The sequence below is a fragment of the Crocodylus porosus genome, unplaced genomic scaffold (genome assembly GCF_001723895.1).
Source record: "Crocodylus porosus isolate Cpor-Errol unplaced genomic scaffold, CroPor_comp1, whole genome shotgun sequence".
In the NCBI taxonomy this organism is placed as follows: Eukaryota; Metazoa; Chordata; order Crocodylia; family Crocodylidae; genus Crocodylus; species Crocodylus porosus.
Genome location: NW_017728948.1, coordinates 26,745,354 through 26,750,668, shown reverse-complemented (window position 1 = coordinate 26,750,668; position 5,315 = coordinate 26,745,354). Strand labels below are relative to the sequence as shown.

The 5,315-nt window shown below is 51.2% G+C and overlaps 1 long non-coding RNA gene across 1 annotated transcript in view; it reads right to left on the bottom strand.

Annotated features, from left to right (window-relative positions):
- Positions 1-657: 657 nt before the first annotated feature.
- The window catches only part of LOC109321918, a 6,905-nt gene continuing 2,247 nt past the window's right edge, over positions 658-5,315 (bottom strand). Inside the window, exons 2-3 of the long non-coding RNA XR_002104218.1 lie at positions 4,381-4,384; positions 658-752 (exon numbers count right to left, since the gene is read on the bottom strand). This is a non-coding gene — a long non-coding RNA (uncharacterized LOC109321918). The remainder of the gene's footprint in view (positions 753-4,380; positions 4,385-5,315) is intronic.

Below are 5,315 nucleotides of genomic sequence, written 5' to 3'. Positions count from 1 at the left end.
AGCCAATGCAGGGAACAGAGTGAGTCCGTATCCCTATCAGACTCAGCGGAACCAGCTCATCTGACTCAGGGACTGGAATTGGAGTCTCAGCCAGCTCTAAAAGTGCCACACCAATTGTGTGGGAAGGGAGAATGGAGCCAGCATCCTTGACAGGCTCCGTGGAAGAGAGCTTAACAGGCAGCTGCTCTGCATTCTTGGCAGCAGCAACACAGCTGGCACTGGTAGTGGAGATGGTATCCCAAGGGTAATGAGAAGCCCTGTGGCTGGAACAGTAGCTGTAGTGTATCCACTGAGGGTCAGACCTGCAAGAGGGGGATAAGCAGACCCTGTGAAAAGAAGAGATAAGAAACCCCCAAGCGGGGGTGGGGGACGGGACGGGATTCATTTTGCACCTACTGAATGAATTTCATGTTCTAAAAGGGTCAACTCTCCTGAGTCTTCTTTTCTTCAGTCTTCCCATCAAAGGCATGGCAGGAGGGTCAGACCAGGAGAGCCCCTAGTATAGACACCAAACCTGGTAACACATGTATAACTAATTCAATATTCATTGGGGCAATAAGACTGATTCTACAAAATAGAACTGACTCTTAGAACTGAACTAGAAATGACTAGAAATGACTCAAAACCTTGCTTTAGAATAAAAAAAAGTTAGAGTTGGGAGAAGGTCATCAAGTCCAACACACTGCTGAAAGTAGGACCATCCCTAACAAGATCATCCCAACCAAGGTTTTGTCTATCTAGGTCTTAAAAATCTTCAAGAATTGATATTTTACAACCTCTGTGGATAATCTGTTCCAGTGTCTTACTACCCCCTTAGTGAGATTTTTTTTCCCTAATCTAATCTAAACTTTCCTTACTGAAACTTGAGAACATTGCTCCTTGTTATGTTCATCTGCCAGCACAAGGCATATCTACATAAGACACTTTAATCTGTAGGAGTCCAAATTATTGGGCAATTAGTGTCACATCTTCACATGCACATTTACTGTGCAGTAACTTAAATTACTGCACAGTAACCAAAAATGTCTTTGCAGTATAGATGCATGTCTACATGTGCATGCCCAAACTGCACAGTAATTATGGCGGCTTATATCAATTTGGGTGTAAATTTTCTACCAGACGTGCATGATGCAGGTAGCAAATTTACAAATAAAGGTCTGCTCAGCCACTAAGGGGCCAGCTAGAGCCCAGACCCAGGATTCATACTTGGCTCCCTATCCTGCTACTGGGCTGGATGATCTCTGGAAGCCCCTAGCTGCAGGGTATAAAATTACTGTGTTTGCCTGGGCTGTCCCCTTCCCAAGCTCCTGCCTGGCCACAGGTGAGTGCTGCAAAGGACTGCAGTTTTCTGCACCCCTTGCCCTGCCCTGTAATCCTACCAGGGCTACTGGCCCTGCCAGCTGTGCCATCAGGGCCAGCACCAGCTCCCCAATGCTGCTCACTCCCCACCTTTCTCTCTTTGCAAGATCATGCTGAAGCACCTTGGCCATGCAGCTACAGCTCCCTAGATGTGCTCCTATCAGGGGAGTTGCTCCCAGCCTTCAGACCTGGCATCACAGGGCCAGCCACATGGGGGCCCAGTTGGCCAGTGTAGGGCATAATGTCCTCCTTTCCCTTGTGTCCAGCCCTGGTCCTGTCTGCATGTGCCTGCCCATACAGAGACACAGGGGCCCAAACTGGACCTCAGAGGATGTATGCACTCTTGTGGTACTGTGGGGTGAAGAGAACATTCTGAGGCAGTTTGCCTAGGGTGGGCACTAAAACACCCACATTTATGAGGCCCTGGTGACTGGGATGCATGCATGGGCCCACTCCCAGTTGGTGTGGCAGTGTTGTATTAAGGTCAAGGACCTGGAGGCCTAGTGGGTAGCTGTAAACAACCACAGTCGTGAGTCTGGTGGGGCTTCTAGGACTATGCCCTTTGTGTGAGTGCTGACCTGCATTCTGGTGCCTGGGAGCCTGTGCCCACACCCAGCCATGACATCTCCAGTGACACATCACCAGAGGAGTGTTATTGGGCATTCAGCACCCCATCCTATACTCTGGTAGCCACCCACCACCCAGCAGCAGGCCCCCTGCCCCCAGTGGGCCTGTGCTGAGATGCAGTAGTTCTTCTACCAGACAGATACCACTGCCCTGGATCCCATTCCAAGCTCACCTGGGGGTGATAGTGGGCATAGGTCTGACCTGCTCTGGGGCTGCATGAAGCTGCAGTGAGCAGCAGGGCTGGACTAGGTCGGGGAGCTGGGTGGCAGATGCAGTGGATGGTGAAGAGGCTCTGTGGAGAGTGGGGGAAGGGGCTCTGCAGTTCAGGGGGCAGGAGGGATGGGGGTCTGGTGTAGGGGTGGGAAAGGGTTCTGTGTTTGTGGAGGAGAATAAACTACTTTCTGAGAACTTCCACACTGAGAGTGGTGCTGGGGCTGCATGGTGGGGCGGGGGTCCAGGGGTGGTTGTCCAGGTGGGCTACAGTGGAGAGTGCAGGAGCAGGTGGTTAGCCAGTACCTCTTGCACCTGGTACCCTGGTCCTCTCTGGCAGGTCAGTGGTTCACCCAAGGACCCAGTGAAAGTGTTCTGTTGCTGTCACTCCACCATAGTTGGTGCTTCTGGTGTCCGGCATCCTCTGCCCACTACACTTTCTCCCCCAAGGTCTCACAGAAGTTATGCAGTATGCAATGATGACCTAGAGGATGTTGGTCTCAGCAACCTTGAGGTGGGCAGTGAGGGTATATCAGTGTCCTTTCAGACAGCCATGGGCACACTCCACCAGTGCATGGATCTGGCCCAGGCACTGGTTGAAATTTGCCTGGCAGGGGTGCACCTTGCTGGTGCTGGGCCACATAAGCCAGGGGAGGAGTGGGTAGGTGGGATGAGGAGAGGTCATACCCCACCCCCAATGCACTCACCTGGAGGTCTGGCACCCTGGCACGAAGTGCCTTCTCTCCACCAGGACTGGCAGGATTGAGTTGTGGAAGATGTGAGCATCACAGGTGCTGCCCATCTAGCCAGCTCCCATATTGGTGAAGGTGCCGTGGTAGTCAATGACATCTTGGAACACAATTGAGTGGAAGCCCCGCAGAAGAGTCTCCAACTACCACCACCCATGGATTCTTCTTGGTGGCTGTGGTCTCTTTCCACCTTTGGGAGACCTGTCCTGTCCTCCACCAATGTAACATGCTCCTCCTCCTCTGTTGCTAGGGCTTCATATCTGTTGTCCAGATGAACTACTGCAGATGGAGATGAACATTTCTGCTTGCTGCCAGAGGTCGTAAGCTTCCAGCTTCCACCATCTTTGGAGTCCATGTCCTCTCCCTTCTCTAGTGCTCCACAGTCTTGGAGTTCTGCTCTAGCACTGAATTGTTGAACTCCTCATGGTAAAGGATGCATCAGAGCCTCACCACCTCCTCCTGTAGCTCTCTTGCCTGCTCCCTGAGAGACACCACAAGGAGACACCACTCACATCACAGGCACTCCCCATTACTGGAAGGAACCCATAAGCTGCACTCCCCACAGTGCCAAATGCAGAACTGCAAGGCAGTGGAGTACCAAGGGCTCCAGCCCCTCACAGCCAACACCTCCATTTACTCCCCACTCCCCCAAAACAATCCAAGCAGGGTGTGGGGTCGAGGCAAATCAGCCTCTGCAGGGCCCTGCCTCCCGCCCCACAGTATGTCCATGGGGGAATTACTAGTATGGCACACTGGCTGTGAGGGGAGGGGTGCTGGCCAGAATTTTCAACCAGAACAGCAAAACAAGCCCACAACCCACTGGGTGGTAGGGTGGGCCACACAGCAAACACAGGAGGCTCTCCAGCTGGTGCCCCACCCCCCCAGGCTGGCACCTAGGGGCCATGGCCCTCTACCACCCCCTGCCCATCGATACACCACTGCTGGGTGGCAGCCTCAATGGTGAGTGGTCCTACCTAGAGATACACATCACAGACAGGGCCGGTCCAACCGTTAGGTGAACTAGGCGGCCACCTAGGTTGATAAATTTTGAGGGGGGCACCAAAGTTATATGCAGAAGAAAATAAAAGGAACATCATTCTAAATAACAGAAACTGAAAGCATGAAAAGCAAAGTTCTAATTTTTTACACAAATGTTCATGAAGATTTTCTTTTAATTATACATGTATTATCAATAAAAAAAGTTGTTATTGTTTTATTCTTCATTTCAAATATCAAATAAGTACATGTAAAAGTTCATTCTAGGCTTCTTATTTTCCTCTATATTGGAAGTGGTGGGGGCACCGAAGTACACAGTTCACCTAGAGTGCCACTTACCCTTGGACTGGCCTGCTCACAGATGCAAGCAGAGGTAGTGACAGTGGCTCTACAACTGCAATGTTCTGCAGCCATTTCTGTAAGTCTCTTAATCTGCCACCTCTCTCCTGCTGCCTCTCTTTCCAAGCAGGCCTTTCCTAAGTTTGTCTAAGTTCATCTAACTAAGTTCATCGGGGAATGGCGATCCACAGGAGCAAGAGATAACTCAACCAGGTGTAGGACTTGCCCACGTAAGAGCTCAGGTAAATACCAAGGGACCAGTTGTCTCTCAGGAAGGGGGGGTGCCTGGGGGTCCCACAGGGGGATTAAGGTGTCTCTTCACTAATGCAAGAAGCATGGGGAACAAACAGGAGGAGCTTGCTCTCCTGCTTGCAAGTAGTAAAATTGACCTGGTTGGCCTAGTGGAGACATGGTGGGATGAAACTTTTGACTGGGCAGTAGACATAGAGGTCTATAGGTTGTTTAGAAGAGTTAGGAAGGGGGGAAAAGGTGGGGTGGTTGCACTCTATGTTAGTATACGAGTTCTACCTTCCAAAAGGGACCAGAGGAAGGCTTAACTGAGACCCTGTGGGTCAAACTTCAAGGAGGGCGGGGGGACAGGGATCTGGTGGTAGGGGTTTACTACAAGCCACCACATCAGGAGGAAGAGCTGGATGTGGAATTCTCCAGGCGGCTGGTGGAGGCCGTGCATGCAAAGGATGTTGTGGTCATGGGTGATATGAAGTACCCTGACATCAAGTAGGAGGAGCAGTCAGCCAGGTCTAGCCACTCACGAAGGTTCCTGATGTGTGTACAGGACCTACACCTCATGCAAGAGGTACTCATCCCCACCAGGGAAAATGCCATACTGGATCTGGTGTTAGCCTCTGGGGACGATCTGGTGGGGGAGGTGCTAGTACAAGGGAGGCTAGGGGACAGTGATTATGAAATGATCCAATTTGCTATTCAAGGAAAGGTGGGGAGGGTAACTAGCACAGTGCAAATGCTTGACTTTAGGAAAGCCAACTTCAATGTGCTCAGGGCAATAGTCAGGGA